General features: G+C 47.0%; 1 protein-coding gene across 2 annotated transcripts in view; it reads left to right on the top strand.

Moving 5' to 3' along the window:
- Positions 1-19999, top strand: part of HDHD2 (haloacid dehalogenase like hydrolase domain containing 2) — a 65726-nt gene that overhangs the window by 25131 nt on the left and 20596 nt on the right. The gene's annotated exons all lie outside the window — the stretch shown is intronic.

The following is a 19999-nucleotide window of genomic DNA, read 5'->3' as shown; positions in this document are numbered from 1 at the left end:
GCGGACTCCCGCTTTAATCATTTTTCTTCCACTTCACAATTATGTGCCACTTTGTGTTGGTCCATCACATAAAATCCCAATAAAATACATTTACATTTTTGGTTATAACATGACAAAATGTGGAAAATTTTAAGGGGTATGAATACTTTTTCAAGGTACTGTATGTCTTTAGTAACAGTTTAAGGCCGTTCTAGAATTTTGTCTGACTCCTGCTGAATTGGCCTAAATTTGAGCTGCGGGTAGCACCATTCATCTTCCAAGGATACCAGGAGGAAAATTATCGTTCCATGCAGCTCCTGCATCCTATTATATGCTGTCACTGTTCGGATATTCTGACAGCTGAGGGTGCTGGCTGTCAGAGTACAATAGCCGGCAGGGGGAGACTCAATTGGTTACGAGATCTGTAAGATCAAATACATTTCTCTTGTTCAGCCTGCAAGAAATCTGTGTGTGTATGGGTGGGCTTATGGTTTGTGGGAAGGTGTGTTCAGCCGGAGTGCAGCTTGCAGCTTTAACCGCATGCTGACCAGCCACCGCAATTGTACTGCGGCAGCATGGCTCGGCTGTGCAAATTGCCATTATACTACGTCGGTAGCATAAACGGCCACTAGGGGGAACGCGCCCCCTGCTCGCTCCCCGAGCTGATGTGAGTGCCCGTGGTCTCGATCGCCACCGGGCTCCCGCAATCACTCTGGGCACACGGAGAACAGGGAACTGTGTGTGTAAACACTGCATTAATGCCAATGGTCCCAAAAATGTGGCAAAATTGTCCGTCGTGTCCGCCATAATGTCGCAGTCACGATAAATATCGCTGATCACCGCCATTACTAGTAAAAAAAAAATCTTAATAAAAATGCCATAAATATATCCCCTATTTTCTACACGCTATAACTTTTGCACAAACCAATCAATATACGCTTATTGTGATTTATTTATTTTTTTTACCAAAAATATGTAGAAGAATACGTATCGGCCTAAACTAAGGATATTTATTATAGCAAAAGTTAAAAATAAAGCGTTTTTTTTTTTTATTGTCGCTCTTTTTTTGTTTATAGCGCAAAAAATAAAAACCGCAGAGGTGATCAAATACCACCAAAAGAAAACTCTATTTGTGGGAAAAAAAGGATGGCAATTTTGTTTGGGAGCCACGTCGCACGACTGCGCAATTGTCAGTTAAAGTGACGCAGTGCCGAATCGCAAAAAATGGTCTGGTCTTTGGCCAGCCAAATGGTCTGAGGCTTCAGCTGTTAACCTCTATTGATATTGGTAAAATCATTACATTCACACATTTATCTAAAGAAAAAAATCCTAGAAATAAACAGGGAATCCTTAGGGGAAGAAAAAAAAAGTGAAAATGTTATCTATAGCTGTATTGTTTCTATGGCCTGATAAGGCTTTCCTGATAATTACAGCATCCTTGGTATGTCCATGAAACGCGCTCTCGTCTACAAAGAGCGACGAAGGTCACCAGGGTGCATGGTGACCAATTTTATCTAATCTCCTAGCTGCGTTATCTTATCACCCCTGATAGAACCTGATGTTCTCAATTACATTGCACCTCTCTATAACTTATATATAGTATAATTGCATGGCCGCCGTTCCCTATATATGTGAGCATGGAAGGTGGGGGTGAACCCCGGTCTTCTGCAGGTCAATGGTCCCGCTGTCTTTATGCCGGGGTAATAAACTGACACTGAGCTAGAATCTTATGTATCCTGTCGGTTGTTGATACCTATCTGGGATGTAGGTTACCAACCTACAATAATATTGACAACAGATTGAAGCTTATAAGCGAAGCTTCCGCGTTCTTCTAGGGGGGGCTTGAAACAGAGTTCTCACTTTCCCTCTTGGACCCGAGCTGTCTCTTGTAAAAGCCCAACTTTAAAGCAATTTTGTATTAAAAGTATTAACTGCTTGTGTTATTAGTATTTTAGTATTCGAAAAATATCGTAGGTGCAATGCCCCTTGGCATTTTTCGTGTTTTGTTGCCTCACAACCTGGAATTAACATGGCTTGTTTGAGGATTTGCATCATTTAATTTACAGAACATGCCCTCAACTTTGAAGATTTATTTTTATTTTATTTTTTATTGTGAAGCAGACAACAAACAGGACAAAATAACAGAAAAAGTCAATGTACATAACTATTCACCCCCCTAAAGTCAATACTTTGTAGAGCCACCTTTTGCGGCTATCACAGCTCCAAGTCTCTTTGGATAAGTCTCTATGAGCTTCACACATCTTACCACTGGGATTTTTGCCCATTCCTCCTTGCAAAACTGCTCCAGATCCTTCAAGTTGGATGGTTTGCGCTTGTGAACAGCAACCTGTAAGTCTGACCACAGATTTTCTATTGGATTGAGGTCTGGGCCTTGACACGGCCATTCCAACACATTTACATGTTTCCCTTTAAACCACTCAAGTGTTGCTTTAGCAGTGTGTTTGGGGTCATTGTCCTGCTGGAAGGTGAATCTCCGTCCTAGCCTCAAATCACACACAGATTGGTACAGGTTTTTCTCAAGAATATCCCTGTATTTAGCACCATCCATCTTTCCCTCAACTCTGACCAGTTTCCCAGTCCCGACTGCTGAAAAACATCCCCACAGCATGATGCTGCCACCACCATGTTTCACTGGATGGTGTTCTTTGGGTGATGTGATGTGTTGGGTTTGCGCCAGACATAGCGTTTTCTTTGGCCAAAATTTTAAATTTTAGTCTCATCAGACCAGAGCACCTTCTTCCATACATTTTGGGAGTCTCCTACATGCCTTTTCGCAAACTCAAAACGCGCCATTTTGTTTTTTGCTCAAAGTAATGGCTTTCTTCTGGCCACTCTACCATAAAGCCCAACTCTATGGAGCGTACGGCTTATTGTCATCCTATGTACAGATACTCCAGTCTCTGCTGTGGAACTCTGCAGCTCCTCCAGGGTGACCTTAGGTCTCTGTGCTGCCTCTCTGATTAATGCCCTCCTTGCCCGGTCTGTGAGTTTTGGTGTGCGGCCGTCTCATGGCAGGTTTGCTGTTGTGCCATGTTCTTTCCATTTGGTTATGATAGATTTGATGGTGCTCCTCGGGATCATCAAAGATTTGGATATTTTTTTATAACCTAATCCTGACTTGTACTTCTCAACAACATTGTCCCTTACTTGTTTGGAGAGTTCCTTGGTCTTCATGGCTGTGTTTTGGTTAGTGGTGCCTCTTGCTTAGGTGTTGCAGCCTCTGGGACCTTTCAAAACGGTGTGTATATGTAATGACAGATCATGTGACACTTAGCCCCTGTACACACGGTCGGAGATTTCGACAACCAAATCCGTCGGATTTTGTCCGTCGGATCTTGTCCGAAACTGTTGCATACACACGGTTGGACAAAGTTGGCGAAAAATCTGATCTTTCAGAATGTGATGACGTAATTTCGTTACGATAGGACTATATTCAGGCTAGTAGCCAATAGCTTTGATGTAGGAATTTGATCTGAGCATGCGTGGCACTTGGTCCGATCAAAATTCTCTACACATGATCGGAGTATGTCCGATCGGCCCAGTTGGTCGGGAAATATTTCCAACATGTTGGAAAATTGGGTCCGACGGATATTCTGACCTTTATGGAGCATCACGCGGGTGTAGTGCCACCTGGTCAAGAGTTTATATGCCACCTCTGACATTTTTGAAGATCCAGAGGAGGTGTGTGCCAAGGTGAGAATAGTAGAGTTTTGGATCGGAGAGAGTTTTTTTTGAAGATCCAATTCCCAGTTGCGTAGAAATGTAGGGGTTCTGGTAGAGGCAAGGGACAACAATGCATGGTAAAAATAAGAAATGTGTTTCTCTGTTGGATGGACGTCGGAAAAAGCGGCCTCCAAAGGTGTCAGCTCAGTGAGGGAGCGTAAGGTCTGTGGAAGTGAATTGACAAAAGCCACCAATTGGCGATGTTTCCAGTGGTCCATATATGAAATGGGAGAGTCACACATTATGGCAGAGAGTGGTAAAACACCAGAGGGGCCGGCAACCTGATGCAGGTGAGTTTTAGTTCCCAGATGCCAGGAGTAGTGATGGACGAACGTTTCGCCCGGCGGTCGTTTCGCGGCGAATTTCCGACATTCGCGGTCCGCACGTTCGAACGCCTTTTTCCGTCGTTCGCCGCGGCGGACTTACGTGTTTAATGTATACAAGAACTTTAACCTTTGGTGACACGTTTATCATGTGATACAGGACAGCCAATTGAGACATGACAGCACATGGACACTTGGACATTCCCCCTAACCTATAAATACACCCGATCCGGTGGCCATTTTACATTCTTTCTTCTGTTACGATAGGGACAGGTTCCTGTGTGGAGTAGGGAGAGATAAACCACTAGCTATTTGGTACACAAAAGTTCTTTTCAGGACTGGTATAGGTGTTAGGTGTTGATAGGTTTGCTGTGCTGCTGATTCTTGCAGCAGCCTGAGTGTCTTTTGTTAGTTTAGAGAAAGGGAAAGGACGGTGTATGCTACAGGGACAGCCAGATTAGTCTTTCATCATCATCATCATCATCATCATCATCATCATCATCATTAGCTGTTACTATCAAGGTCCACAAAAGAGCTGTTCCAGTAACCACTAATCGTTCTCTTTTTTTGCCAATTTGTATAGGGACAGGAAGGAAGCAGTGTTGTCAGGCAGTGAGGGTAATTTTAAAGACTTGCTGTTATTATTAGTTCCACAAAGGTTCTTTTCAGGACTGGTATCAGTGGTACAGTAATAGGCTTGTACATGTATAATATTCTTTCTTCCAAATATAGAAAGGATATTATACTTGACTGCTGCCCTTCTGCTGCAGTCTGCTAAACATTCACAACTCACTTGTTCCACAAAAGTTCTTATAAGGACTGGTAACTTGGTATAGGGTGCTACGGTACATAGGCTTGAGTGCGGTACAGTCTGCTGTTCTGTAAGGACCGCTATCGGTCCACAATAGATAGGGTTGACGTGCACCACTGCTGACCGCTGCCCTATACTGCAGCAGTCCTTCAGCGGTATAGGGACTGACGTACAGTCTGCTAATCACTAACACACAACCTGCTTGTTCCACAAAAGTTCTTATAAGGACTGGTAACTTGGTATAGGGTGCTACGGTACATAGGCTTGAGTGCGGTACAGTCTGCTGTTCTGTAAGGACCGCTATCGGTCCACAATAGATAGGGTTGACGTGCACCACTGCTGACCGCTGCCCTATACTGCAGCAGTCCTTCAGCGGTATAGGGACTGACGTACAGTCTGCTAAACACTAATACACAACCTGCTTGGTCCACAAAAGTTCTTATAAGGACTGGTAACTTGGTATAGGGTGCTACGGTACATAGGCTTGAGTGCGGTACAGTCTGCTGTTCTGTAAGGACCGCTATCGGTCCACAATAGATAGGGTTGACGTGCACCACTGCTGACCGCTGCCCTATACTGCAGCAGTCCTTCAGCGGTATAGGGACTGACGTACAGTCTGCTAATCACTAACACACAACCTGCTTGTTCCACAAAAGTTCTTATAAGGACTGGTAACTTGGTATAGGGTGCTACGGTACATAGGCTTGAGTGCGGTACAGTCTGCTGTTCTGTAAGGACCGCTATCGGTCCACAATAGATAGGGTTGACGTGCACCACTGCTGACCGCTGCCCTATACTGCAGCAGTCCTTCAGCGGTATAGGGACTGACGTACAGTCTGCTAAACACTAATACACAACCTGCTTGGTCCACAAAAGTTCTTATAAGGACTGGTAACTTGGTATAGGGTGCTACGGTACATAGGCTTGAGTGCGGTACAGTCTGCTGTTCTGTAAGGACCGCTATCGGTCCACAATAGATAGGGTTGACGTGCACCACTGCTGACCGCTGCCCTATACTGCAGCAGTCCTTCAGCGGTATAGGGACTGACGTACAGTCTGCTAAACACTAATACACAACCTGCTTGGTCCACAAAAGTTCTTATAAGGACTGGTAACTTGGTATAGGGTGCTACGGTACATAGGCTTGAGTGCGGTACAGTCTGCTGTTCTGTAAGGACCGCTATCGGTCCACAATAGATAGGGTTGACGTGCACCACTGCTGACCGCTGCCCTATACTGCAGCAGTCCTTCAGCGGTATAGGGACTGACGTACAGTCTGCTAAACACTAATACACAACCTGCTTGGTCCACAAAAGTTCTTATAAGGACTGGTAACTTGGTATAGGGTGCTACGGTACATAGGCTTGAGTGCGGTACAGTCTGCTGTTCTGTAAGGACCGCTATAGGTCCACAATAGATAGGGTTGACGTGCACCACTGCTGACCGCTGCCCTATACTGCAGCAGTCCTTCAGCGGTATAGGGACTGACGTACAGTCTGCTCACTTCCTTGACCCAAAAAAGCACACCGTACTATATGCCCCTACCCTCCTCTTTGAAGAGGTTGAGCGGTGTCATATTTCTACTGGGGCTGCTTATGATATCCCTGTGCTGTGCTGACTTCCTCCTGGGGGTTCTTATTATGAAGGGATCACACTATCCCTGTGCTGTGCTGACTTCCTCCTGGGGGTTCTTATTATGAGGGGATCACACCATCCCTGTGCTGTGCTGACTTCCTCCTGGGGCTGCTTACGGTGCTGCTGTCAGTGCTGTATGTCACGGTGCTGCTGTCAGCGCTGTATGTCACGGTGCTGCTGTCAGCGCTGTATGTCACGGTGCTGCTGTCAGCGCTGTATGTCACGGTGCTGCTGTCAGCGCTGTATGTCACGGTGCTGCTGTCAGCGCTGTATGTCACGGTGCTGCTGTCAGCGCTGTATGTCACGGTGCTGCTGTCAGCGCTGTATGTCACGGTGCTGCTGTCAGTGCTCTGTATTACGGTGCTGCTGTCAGATGCCTCTATCACGGTGCATGTGTCATTCCGGTATGTCACGCTGCTGGTGATCATCTCCTGCACCCTCTTCTTTGCCTACCCTGGTCCCTGACCTTCCCTCTCCTCCATTGCCTTCATTAGCTCCATAGTCCTGAATTGTTAGAACAATTTCCCAAATAAAATAAAAATGCTTGTAGTTATCGATCCCAAATTCACCTCATACATGTATTATGTCATTGTCCAGATGGTGGGACTACGTTTTACCCCCTAATAATTACCACGTGGCCGCAAATTCGACATGAAGGTTTGCAAAGTTCGCCTCCCATTGAAGTCAATGGGGCCCGCGGCGAACGTTCGGTTTCGCGAACGTTTGGGTCCGTTCGCATTTCGCTTTCGCGAAACGTCCCGTCGGAAGTTCGTCCATCACTAGCCAGGAGTGAACTTGGGGATTCATGTTACCAGGCGGAAAATAGTTATGTCCTGTCAAGGGCATCAAAGGTGAGTTATATGGCCACCCCTGGGCCCTACACAGGGAGTCCCATACCGTAAGAGATGAGCGTGTGACGTGTTAACTGACAGGGCTCTATATTTCCTCGGTATCCACATCTGTGTAGAGAGTTCGGCACCACTAAGTTCTGTTTCCAAGGTAACCCACAATTTGGTGTTTTTACAGTATTTCCAATCTGAGAGCCTGGCCAATACAATGGAGCGAAGTATAGCCTGAAATCCGGCAGTGCTAGGCCTCCATCATGTTTGAGTCTTATGAGTAGGGATCTAGGGAGTCCGGGTTTCTTCCTATTTCAAACATATCTATATACTATGGAGTTCAATATTGTAAAGAAACCTACCAGTATCCCAAACCGGATCATCTGAAGCATGAAAAGCACCCTAGGTAGCAGATTCATTTTGACCATCCCAATTCTCCCCAGCCAGGAGTGGCTCAGCTGGGACCATTTCTGAATGTCTGATCTAAGTGTGTTGAGGAGGGGTAAGAAATTTGTGCGGAAGAGAGTCAGCGGGTTGGACGTAAGATAAATACCTAAGTATTTCATGTGTCTTGTCTGCCAATTAAAGGGGAAGGCCTGTTTCAAGTGTGTCGCAGAGCGTGTGGGGACCGATACATTTAATATTTCTGATTTGGACATGTTAATTTTAAAATTGGAGACCATACCGTAAGCTGAGAATTCGGACATAAGATTTGGAAGAGTAATTAGGGGTTGTTGAACATAACATAATATATCGTCTGCATGCGCTGCGTATTTATGCTCCGCTTTGCCTACTGTTATGCCATGTATATTCGGGTTTCGTCTAACAATGGAGAGGAAGGGTTCTAAGGAGATTGCAAATAAAATTGGAGAGAGTGGGCAACCTTGGCGCGTGCCATTATGTAAGGTGAAGGGGTCACTTAGAGTTCCATTAATTCGTAATTGAGCAGTAGGCTGATGATATAGCGCTGAGATTTGGGATCGTAGGGAAGGGCCGATTCCAAGGTGGGACAATGTCGCCATAAGGTACTCCCAGTCCACCCTGTCGAATGCCTTTTCAGCATCGTTAGAAAGTAACAGGGTGGGCTGGGAGGTCCGTCGCACGTACGCTATCAAAGAAAAAGTACGTAGGGCAGGGGTTGACAAATTTGCTTGGAATCTAGGAGCCAGCTAAAAAAGTTAGGAGCCAGGTCCGTGACGGCGATCTGGACCTGTCCCTGGCCTGACATGGAGACGAGTGAGGGGAAGATAGCCCCCAGCCCCCCACCTGTCTCCAAGTCATTGCCCATAGCTCTTAGAGGGACATTTTTAAATTGCATTTTAGTGTAAATATGAGATGTGAGGTCTCTCTGACCCCAGATCTCATATATAAAAGAGGACCTGTCATGCTTTTTTCTATTACAAGGGATTTTTACATTCCTTGTAATAGGAATAAAAGTGACACACATTTTTTTTTTTTTAAAAGAACAGTGAAAAAAATAAAAATAAAAGTTAAAATAAGAAAAAAAAATTGTTTTAAATGCGCCCTGTCTTGCCAAGCTTGCGTGCAGAAGCGAACGCATATATGAAAGCGGTGTTCAAACCACACATGTGAGGTATCGCTGCGATCGGTAGAGTAAGAGCAATAATTCTAGCCCCAGACCTCCTCTGTAACTCAAAACGTGCAACCTGAAGAATTTTTTAAACGTCGCCTATGGAGATTTTAAAGGGTAAAAGTTTGTCGCCATTCCATGAGCGGGCGCAATTTTGAAGCGTGACATGTTGGGTATCGATTTACTCGGCGTAACATTATCTTTCACAATATAAAAAAAAAAAATTGGGCTAACTTTACTGTTGTCTTTTTTTTTTTTTATTAAATAAAACATTTTTCCCCAAAAAAAGTGCGCTTGTAAGTCCGCTGTGCAAATATGGTGTGACAGACAGTATTGCAACGACCACCATTTTACTCTCTAGGGTGTTAGAATAAATAATAATAATAAAAAAAAAAAAATATATATATATATATATATATATATATATATATATATATAATATTTTTTTTTTGTTTAGGGGTTCTAAGTAAAGGGATGGAGAAAGACTGGCCCATTAGCATTGTTGGTTGTAATTCCAACGGCCACCACAAGAGGGCGCCAGATTCCAGAAGGAACCATAGGATCACAGAAGGCCTCAAAGCCGGGGGCTCAATTACCGGCCGCCTGCGGCGCGGCCCGACGCGATCGCGCGCGGGGGGGGGTCCACGGAGACGGGATACCCCCAGCTATGCTGCCCCAGGCGCAAGGTCGCTGATTCTAGTCGCCAATGCGACCTGGCGACCGGGTTTTGTCGAGCACTGACGTAGGGAGTTATCCCGTGCCTCTCTTCCCGGGATGAATCCCGTTTGGTCCCTCGATATCCACTGCGGGATCAGGGGAAGCAGTCTGTTCGCAATAGCTTTAGCATAAATTTTGGCGTCAATGTTCAATAACGAGATAGGACGGTAACTTGCGCAGTCACTAGGGTCTTTCCCCGCTTTGGGGATAACTGTGATATGAGCATGGATAGTCTCCGGACAGAGAACCCCGCCGGCTGAGGTCACGTTAGCATAGTTAGTCAAATGGGGAACCAGTACGTCAGCATAAGAGCGGTAGTAGGCCACCGTAAAGCCATCAGGCCCCGGCGCCTTGCCATTAGCCATGCCTTTTAGATTGCCAAGGAGCTCTGCAGGAGTAAACTCGCCCTCCAAGGAAGCTAAGGTCTCTGAGGGGAGTTTTGGGAGATCAGCTCGGGCCAAGTAGTCCCGGATGAGTTTCAACTTGGCTTCCCTGTCAATATCAGCCTGGTGAACATGGTAGAGATGCTGGTAGAACTCCCTGAATTCTTTGGCTATGTGTGGGGTGTCAAACGCCATAGTCCCTGGGGGTGGTTTTAATTTTTGCAATGAATGTGGCAGCCTTCCGTTGTTTCACGGAATTGGCTAACAGTCTGCTGGGCCTATCTCCCCATTCATAAAAACGTAGGGATACCAGCCGAGAACGTTGTTTCTGCTCCAGGTGCAGGAGGGATTTCAGCACCTCCCTTTTTTCAGTTAGGGTGTGGAAAAGGACCGGGGTTTGATTTATTTTGTGTTGTCGCTCTAAGTGTTTAATTTCCTGAAGTAGGGTAGTCTGGTGAAATATACGTTCCTTCTTTTTCCTGGCTCCCACCTCCCACCTCCCATGAGCTTACCTCTAATAAATACAGGGGAGGACAGGGAGAGGGGGGGAAGACAAGAAGGGGGAAAAAGCGAACAGGAGCAGAGAAAAAAGAACGAATTAACAGAAGAGAAAGGAAAAAACAAACGCCAGTTAGAAAGCCGCCTGAAGACAGCTATTGGTGCACGCATATACATGCAGTGCAAAAACAGGCTGCACGTCCGCCCCAGCGCCCCCATACCCGCCGCCCCATACAGGGCGAGGGCACCAGGACACCACGCCAAACAGCCCCTGCTAGAAAAGGGGGAGGCGGAGCTCAGGCATCCGAAACCATGAGAAACAAGAAAAAAGAACACAGTGTCCGTCCAGGAACGTGGGCTGCTTGTTAGTCCTGCAGGATCAACCCACCCCCCCGTTCGTAGGGCGGATTCATCAAGGCAACAATCAAGGCCTGTTATGGGTTTCGGGGTAGGGAGAGTGCAGAGCTCTTAACAGGTGTTGTCCCCAAAAACAAGTCAGCAAAGTGATCCCGTATAAAGAAATGAACAGGGGGTATACTTTCAGTAACCGAGGATCCCTCTCCGGCCAGGGAAGGAGGTGGCCGCGCTGACATGGCTCCTCCAGGTTTCAAGTTTGGTACTCCGAGGTTCCCGGGGAGGAGGCGCGTTGTTTACGTCCCACTCTCTGCCATTTTCGGTCGGGGCCACCTGGCAAAGGTGGGATGTCCTCTTGCCAGCCAGGAAGTTCCGGAACACCGGCATTCAAGTCCTGACAAAATTTTACTAGGTCCTCCGGGAATCGGAGGACCGCGGTTTTGCCGTCTGCGGTGGCGATCAGGGCCGCTGGAAAGCCCCATCTGTATTTAATGGAGGCCGTTCGTAGCAGTTCCGTAAGGGGACGCAGGGCCCTGCGTCTGTCCAGAGTCTCCCTTGCCAGGTCGGGGAAAAAGGAGAGCGCTGCTCCATCGAAGTCAAATGGTGTGGCGTCTCTGGCCTTCTGCATTATCCTCTCCTTATCTGGGTAGTGATGGACCATGCAGATGACATTGCGTGGAATGTCAGTAGCGAGGCTGCGGGGGCGAAGGGCCCTGTGCACCCGGTCAATTTTCAGGGGGGTATCTGCCGCCCGGCCAAGGAGTCCATTAAAAATGCCTCTGACACAGTAGTAGGTCATCGTCCTTGGTCGCCTCTGGGAGGCCTCTAATCCTAATATTGTTGCGTCTATTGCGGTTCTCCTGGTCCTCTATTTTATAGAGGGCCATCCGATGCGCAATTGCAAACTGGCGAGTGATCGTCTGCAGTGTCCTAATAGCGCTCGCATGGCGGTCTAAATGCTGTTCGGATTCCTCCACTTGTAGCAGCACCTGGGACAGGTCAGAGCGGACCGCAGAGACCTCTTTCTTGATGACTTGTTCGAGATTCAGTAGCATAGATGCCAGGTCAGACTTAGTTGGGAGGTCACTCACCCTAGTCGCAGCTCTGGCAGGTCCAATCAAGCCGTCCTTTCCTTCCAAGTCGGCCGAGGAGTCAGGCGAGCGCGGCCTGTGTTCCGGCCTATCTCGGGGGGCGAGGCTGGTCCCCAACAGCGCGCTGCATGGTGAGCGGCCTAGGCCGTCCTGCTCCTCCGTATCCTCGGGTTCCGTGGAGAGAAATCTCTTAATCGACCCCGTTGAGGCACCCTTCTTGGGCAGGGACTTGCCCATCTTCCTCCCCATCTTTGGGTAGAGTGGCTGTGAGGGTAGCGTAGCGATAGAAGGTGAAATTGCTGTGCCGGTGTCGGAGCTCACGGAAAGCATGTCTGCTCTAGTGCATTGCCAAAACCACGCCACCCAACACTGTTTTAAAGTATACCCCATTGTACACTGATGAGAAAAAGTATATGTAAAATAAGTCCCATCAATGGTGTCAGTGGCAGTAAGGCTAACCCCCAGCATTGGTGATGGTGGCTCCAATCTAACACCCCTCCCCCTTCCCCCCTCATTGGTGTCAATGGCCACAATAAATCCCCCCCACCCTCCTCCCCCAGCATTGGTGTCAGTGGATGCAATAATAAGCCCCAGCATTGGTTTCACTGGCCACAGTCACCCCCTCCCTCCATCCCCCCAGCATTGGTATCAATGAGTGCAAAAATAATCCCCAGCATTGGTGCAAGTGACCGCAATAATAACCCCTAGCATCGGTGGCAATGGATGCATTATTAAAGTGATTGTAAAGTCTTTTTTTTTTTTTTTTTTAACGTTATACTTGCTCTGTTGCAGCAGTTTTGCATGGGGCAGCCCAGATCCTCCTCTTTTCGGGTCCCTCCTCTGTGATCTTGACCCTTCCCTCCTGTTGAGTGCCCCCACAGGAACAGCTTACTATGGGGACACCCGAGAAGAGTTGCAGCTCCCTGTGTCCATTCAGAGATGGAGCTGTGACCCAGCCCCCCCCCCGATTGGCTGGCCGACTTTGACAGAAGTGGGAGCCAATGGCACCGCTGCTGTGTATCGGCCAATCAGGAGAGAGAGTGTCGGAAGGCCGAGACACTTGTAGACATCACTGGACAGAGATGGGACTCAGGTAAGTATTAGGCTGCTTTCACACTGGGGCGGGAGCGGCGTCGGCGGTAAAGTGCCGCTATTTTTAGCGGCGCTTTACCGTCGTTTTAGCGGCGGTCTGCGGGCGCTAGCGGGGTGGTTTTAACCCCCACTAGCGGCCGAAAAAGGGTTAAACCCGCCCGCAAAGCGCCGCTGCAGCGGCGCTTTGCCGGCGGTATTGCCGCGGTGTCCCATTGATTTCAATGGGTAGGAGCGGTATAGGAGCTGTGAATACACCGCTCCTTCACCGCTCCAAAGATGTGGCTAGCAGGACTTTTTTCACCGTCCTGCCAGCGCATTGCTCCAGTGTGAAAGCCCTCCGGCTTTCACACTGGAGGGAAAGGGGCCGTTTTTTTTCAGGCGCTACACAGGCGCTATTTTTAGCGCTGTAACGCCTGAATACCGCCCTAGTGTGAAAGCAGCCTTAGGGGATGCTGGGAAGGCTGCTGCACACAGAAGGCTTTTTATCTTAATGCATAGAATGAATTAAGATAAAAAACCAAGTATTGAATTTGATCCACATCGCGAACCAGACTCACACCCCTTCCGTTTTTTTAAATACAGACGCAGAAAAAGCCTTTGATAGGGTTAACTGGGTGTATATGTTCACTGTCCTCTGCCATATAGGCTTAGGTGAGAAAATGATTAGGTGGATAGCCCAATTATATGCTGCCCCAACGGCACAAATTAAAGTGAATGGGATCCTGTCGGAACCCTTGCTAATTACAAATGGAACCAGGCAGGGCTGCCCATTGTCACCCCTTCTTTTTGCCCTTTCCTTAGAACCCTTTCTATGTAAAGTTAGGAATAACCCCGATATCCACGGCATTGTCGCGGGTGATGCCCAATTCAAGGTCTCTGCATATGCGGGCGACCTGATGTTTTCCCTCTCCAATCCAGTGATATCCCTCCCGAATCTCCTCCGGGAATTAGAGGAATACGGGCAGATCTCCAATCTAAAAATTAACTACACTAAATCGGAGGCCATGGGGGTAGCACTGCCACAAGCGACCATGCGAGGGCTCCGTTCCGTCTTTAATTTTAAATGGACATCCACGGCTCTGTCGTACCTGGGGACCTTTGTCCCTGCAAATCTAAATCACATCTTTAAACTTAACTTCCCTCCCCTGCTGGCCAGAACCAGGACCCTATTAGAATCCTGGAATAAGGGCCTTCACTCCTGGTTTGGCAGGTGTAATCTTCTTAAGATGTGCATCTTGCCCAAATTTTTATATTTGCTGCAAGCACTTCCTATTTTGGTCCCTACGATGTTTTTTAGACAGGTACATGGTCTGTTCACCGGCTTTATTTGGGCACATAGAAAACCGAGACTAGCCCGGACTTTACTCTCCATGCCCAAACTCTATGGCGGCCTCGCCTTTCCGGATGTAAAAAAATACTATCAAGCGGTTCATCTTGGTAGAATTATAGACTGGTGCCGACACCAAGATCTGAAGCTGTGGATACGTCTGGAACAGGCCCAGACGCAGGTGCCACTACAGGGGGCTGCCTGGTGTTATAAGCATCTCCCAGCCCATATGAAGAGACATCCCCTGATAGGGACGACCCTCCGGGTGGGATCACGGCTTTACTCAAAAGAGTCATTGTCCACACCTACTTCTCTGCTATATCCTATTATAGGGAACCCGCAATTCTCTCCAGGGCTGGACACCCAACTTTTGAAGGCCATGTCCAGTAGACAGTGCACACAAGCACGACACTTCCGGGCGCATGGGGACTGGCCGTCCATAGAGACGCTCTGTAACACATCGGGACCCTATAAACTAGCCTTTTGGACCGCGGTCCAACTTAGACACTTTCTTCGGGCTCTCCAGACCCCCCTGCGATTTGACGAACCGTTGACCGACTTTGAGGAATACTGCTCTGGTAACGGGGTGCTTCCGTGAACACTGTCCACAATGTACAACCTTCTTATCACACCCGTGGACGACGCTCATTTGACCTTCCTGACAAAATGGGAGGGGGAACTGAACTGTACATTTACTCCGAGCCAGACTCAAAGTATTTTAACATTGGCCCTAAAGTCTACCATCTGTACGAACATACAGGAAACTAACTACAAACTCCTAACGAGATGGTACTTAACCCCTCAGGCTCTACACTCTTTCTATCCGAACGTCTCTGCGCTTTGTTGGAGATGTGGACAAGAGCAGGGCACATTGTTGCATATATTTTGGTCATGTTCGAAGTTGTCTCACTTTTGGTCCACGGTCAGGACCGTTATTCAAAAATTTACGGAATACAATGTCCCCAATGACCCGGCCTTCTTCCTACTGCACGTAAATACCATGTCCGCTAAAGAGTACAAAAAATCCATCCTATGTCACCTAGTAAATGCTGCTAGAGCATGTATACCGCTCCACTGGAAAAGCCAGGCCCCTCCATCGGTGGCGTCCTGGATTCGTAGGGTGGAGGACGTTAGTAAATTGGAAGACCTGGTGCTTACGGGGAGGCAACAGCAGGAAAAATTTAGGAAAACATGGGCGCTCTGGCACCAGTTCATATTCTCATCCGAAGGAGTATCTTTAAGGACCTTGTAATATGGTCAGCATTATAGACTACTTATGGGTTAGGGCAGTCCTGAATCAACCAGAATTTTTTTTTTTTTCTCCTCTCTCTCTTTTTCCCTCACCAACCCCCTTCAATGTCCCTTTCCCCCACTCCCGATGGCCTCTGCCCTCTGGCACTGGGTTTTTTGCCGGGGTACTGAGGTTCTGACGAGAGCACGAGATGAGGGAACTGAACGGACTTAGGCTCTTGGATACACTTCTGGCTTCTTAATGAAGATTTTATGCTTGGATAAGCGGTAATCACCAGATGGCAGATTGAATTCGGTCTTCCATAGAGTTATGATTAGTATGCCATGTAAAGTGTGTACTGTGTACCTACCTTTTTCTTGCTCTCGGTAATATATTTACTATGTACTCCCCTTTCCCTCCCTCCCCCTTGTGTATCCCACTTCTATGTTATATGATATGTCCATGCCCATGTTGGGCATTGTTTGAAATTAATAAAAAATTTATATTTGAAAAAAAAGATAAAAAACCTTCTGACTTTACAACCCCTTTAAACCCCAACATTAGTGTTAGTGGAAGAAATAATAACCCCAACATTGGTGTCCTGAATGCAATAATAACCCCCAGCATCGGTGTCCCTAATGCAATAATTACCCCCAGAACTGGAGTTCATGAATGTAATAATAACCCCCAGCATTGGTGTCCATGAATGCAATAATAACCCCCAGCATTGGTGTCCATGAATGCAATAATAACCCCCAGCATTGGTGTCCATGAATGCAATAATAATCCCCAGTATTGGTGCCAGTGACCACAAACAACCCCCCCCCCCCCCCAAATTGGTGTCAGTATGACTGTGTGTGAGATCCACTCCAGGAAGCAGCACACATCTGCTAGCTATGAGCCCCCCTGCCATCACTTGTATATCTGATAAAACATGAAGAAGACTGGTTCCCCTTTTAGGAGTCTCTTGCACTTCATATGATGTCACCTGGAGGCTTTGTGAATAGGTATCAGTAAAGGGTTAATTTGCACTCTTTGGTTGCCAGGTGCAGGGTGATAGGTGCTGATAATCAGGCGGTGCCGGCGACTGGAGCTACAGCGGGATCTGTGTAATCTTTACAAGGGCAGATAGGGGTGTGATAAGCCCCTGGCACAGCTCTGACCAGTTGCGTGCGAAGAGGCACACGTACACCGAGCTCACTACTTCCTAGCCAGAGGGGGAGGGCTGTGCTTACAGCCACAGTGTTGGGGCCCATTCACATCATGATTTTGCAGTAATGCACATGACCCATCAGGGGCACTGCTGTGATTTGGTGCAGTTTAATCATGTACATTGTGCTGGAGATACATTTTTGACATTACCAGTGGCTGCCATTGTCAGAAACCCAGCCCTGACACCCATCTATTAGAGGCGCACGGGCGGCACCCCCCCCAACCATGCGTCTGGCCCCCTAATCTACATTCGGGGCACCAGATGCATGGATTGCAATGGGGGGGGGGGGGGGTTTGAAGCCAGTTATTAGAACCATAGGCTCTAATAGGCTTCAAAAAAGGGTGGGCTCGTGGCCACCCAGTTGTGTGAGAATAGAAAATGAATATTCGCTATTCTCACACTGATCCTCCTACCAGCCAATCAGGAAGCAGGTCTTGAGACCCGCCACCTGATTGGGTGAAAAGACAAGCGATCCTATTTGACGCCTAGGAGGAGGGAGGGACGAAGGAGACGCTGTAATGTAGAGGAGGAGGATAAGGTTGCAGCACTGCCCACCTGGAGGTGTGTTGGGGTGCCATTCAGACATCAGAGTGGTCATGTGTGTTCTTCCCAGAATTGTACTGTAATGTGTGTATTTCTTCCAGATCTGTGCAGTCATTCAGTGTGAGACTTTCTTCCTGTAATAAAGACCGCTCACTGCTGCTCTCTCTCCTTTTTGCATGGTGACTGGTCTTGTCTCCGCCTCTTCCTGTAGTTTCCTGGAAGCAGCCTGCGGGGCTCCTCCCACAGCTCTGCTGTCTGCTATTGCCATCCATTGAGATCGCTCTTACTGCCCACTAAGCATTTGGTGGAAACTAACCAGGGGAAATCAAGTCCTTGGTGAACCTAAATCAGAGAGGGGCACAGAAGCATTTTTTTGTCTGCTCATCTTCATATTACAATATGGTGAATGCAGCAAGAGGAATGAGACTTCACATGCTCAGTTCTTTGATGGCAGACAGTGGTTCATCTCCCAGCATCCTTTGCTGTGAATAGACTTGGTGAAGCAGAGAAGTTTAGTGGCAAGGGTTAACGTGTCACATTATTGTACTTCCTGCTGCCTCTTTCCCCTGGCACGGTCTTGTCTCTTTCTGCTTTTCTTCCTCCTGATAGCGGAGTGTTGTAATGGGATGAAGGCGGGTTTATAAGGCCGGGGTAATAAAAGGGGTTTTGCAACCAAAGAGATGCCAATACTTATTGTGTAAGACTGTGACGTCGGAGGAAGTTCTAATGGGGTGGACTTGATTCTCAGTAACTCACAATTCATTTATAGAAGAGGAATCAGTTGTCACCTATAGGAGCCGTATTCTCTCATTTTTCTTTGGGCTTATTCGAACCGGCACCCCTCTGAAAAGCGTTGTGTGGTGGATCATTTCAGAGGGTGGACAGGCATATTGCCACCTAACCATGAAAATGCTGACCGACCACACCGTAAACACATGTATTGCAGGTGGTTGCAGGGCAGTTGCAGCGCAGTCCTATTTATTTGAATGAGTCACATTAAGCCCCTGGTGTCCTTTCTGTGCGGCCCTCAGGACTCCTTCAGACACTGATCTTTGCGTCCCTATTGCCCTGTTATATCGGTGATTTCTAGCAGTCTCTTGTAATATGTCTGCAGTCTATCACTATCTCCTGAAGTATCTCCCCCAGTCGCCAACAACTCCTATAGCATGTTCACAGTCAGTCTCCTGTATCATGTCCACAGTCTCTGGCCATCTCTTGTATCATGTCTGCAGTCTGACCATCTCTTATATCATGTTAAATCATAGTGTAGCGCTAAAAAAGAAAGTGACCATTATATATAACTAATCAGTGGTCTCATCATATTATACAAATGTCAAAACCAAGGATTATATGGCATTCATTAAAAATCCACCATATGTGCACAATTTACTAATACAAAAATTTTTTTTTTATATATATATATATAAAAAACCATATAGTGATACAAGAAAGTCCAAAAAGAGATACGAAAAAAAGTCTCTTATTCCACACGTGAAGTAAAAATCACCGTCCACCTTCTTTACATGAAGATAACATGCAGACACCACGTGATATTCCTGTCACCATTTACGATATAGGCTTACCAGATGTATTGGATCCAAACGAATATACATTTGAAGGATCGCAAAGGCTTGTGCACTCGTATGCAAAATCTTTCAAAGATAAACTCTCCAGGGAAGTTTCAGATCAAACTATTCCACTCCAGTATTCAAAAAATGTCAAATCTTCAGTAATGTAATCCAACTCACATTGTCGAACCCATACAAAAAGAAATGAGGGCCACAATAGTATAATTCCGTTTAAAAGAAAAATTTAATAAAAAAGTAATGAACTTACATATGTACAGTGAATAAAGCGCTTATTTCATAAAAGACACAGCTGCAGTAGGAGTCCCGACGCGTTTCGTCCTCAAAAGACGTCATCTGGGGTAACACTCCGCTGCAGCCCACTTACTTTTATACCTAACCTTCCAATCTAGGCGAAAATTTCACCTGCCTGTGTCACCGCATATTACTTCCGGTTTAACATGGCGCCCGGCGTGCGTTCCACGCCTCATTATAGTGTTTTCGCATAAACCTACTCTTAATTGCATACCATGATGTATCTAAAGTGAGCCACTACAAGGAACTATCAATAAAGTGTTTAAACGACACAGAAAAACGGATATTAAGAAAGAGCGACGTTATACAACAAACGTCACTTCCGGGTCATGACTAGGATGTTATCTAATCAACTAAATGAATATAGGTGTGGCTCCAATATCAACCCACCTATCCCAGCCAATCAACGAACGCCCCCCAACCAGAGACGCCCAACGAAGGGAGCACGTCTCATCATGGGAGCGACGCAAAAACCTGGCATTTCCGGCCAGCACTAAGCCGCATCCGGGCCTACGCTGGAACGCACAGCACAGGAAACGCCAACACCAAAGGCGCATTCGATGCCGGAAGTGATGCAAATAAGAACTCGTCACTTCCGGTTGCTAATGGAACGCATGTAAACACACGCCGGAACGCACAGCATAAGAGAATATACGATCATACATACGCCTATCCCATGATCCGAAAAAATCAGACTCCACTAATTCAAAAGAAAAAAAGGGGGACAAAAGAGAATGGAATTTATGCA

Source organism: Lithobates pipiens, unplaced genomic scaffold, assembly GCF_037356315.1.
Source record: "Lithobates pipiens isolate NorthernLeopardFrog02 unplaced genomic scaffold, aLitPip1_a1.2 Scaffold_3, whole genome shotgun sequence".
NCBI classification, from domain to species: Eukaryota; Metazoa; Chordata; class Amphibia; order Anura; family Ranidae; genus Lithobates; species Lithobates pipiens.
Note: the sequence above shows the minus strand (reverse complement) of the source record. Positions and strands in the feature narration are given on the sequence as shown.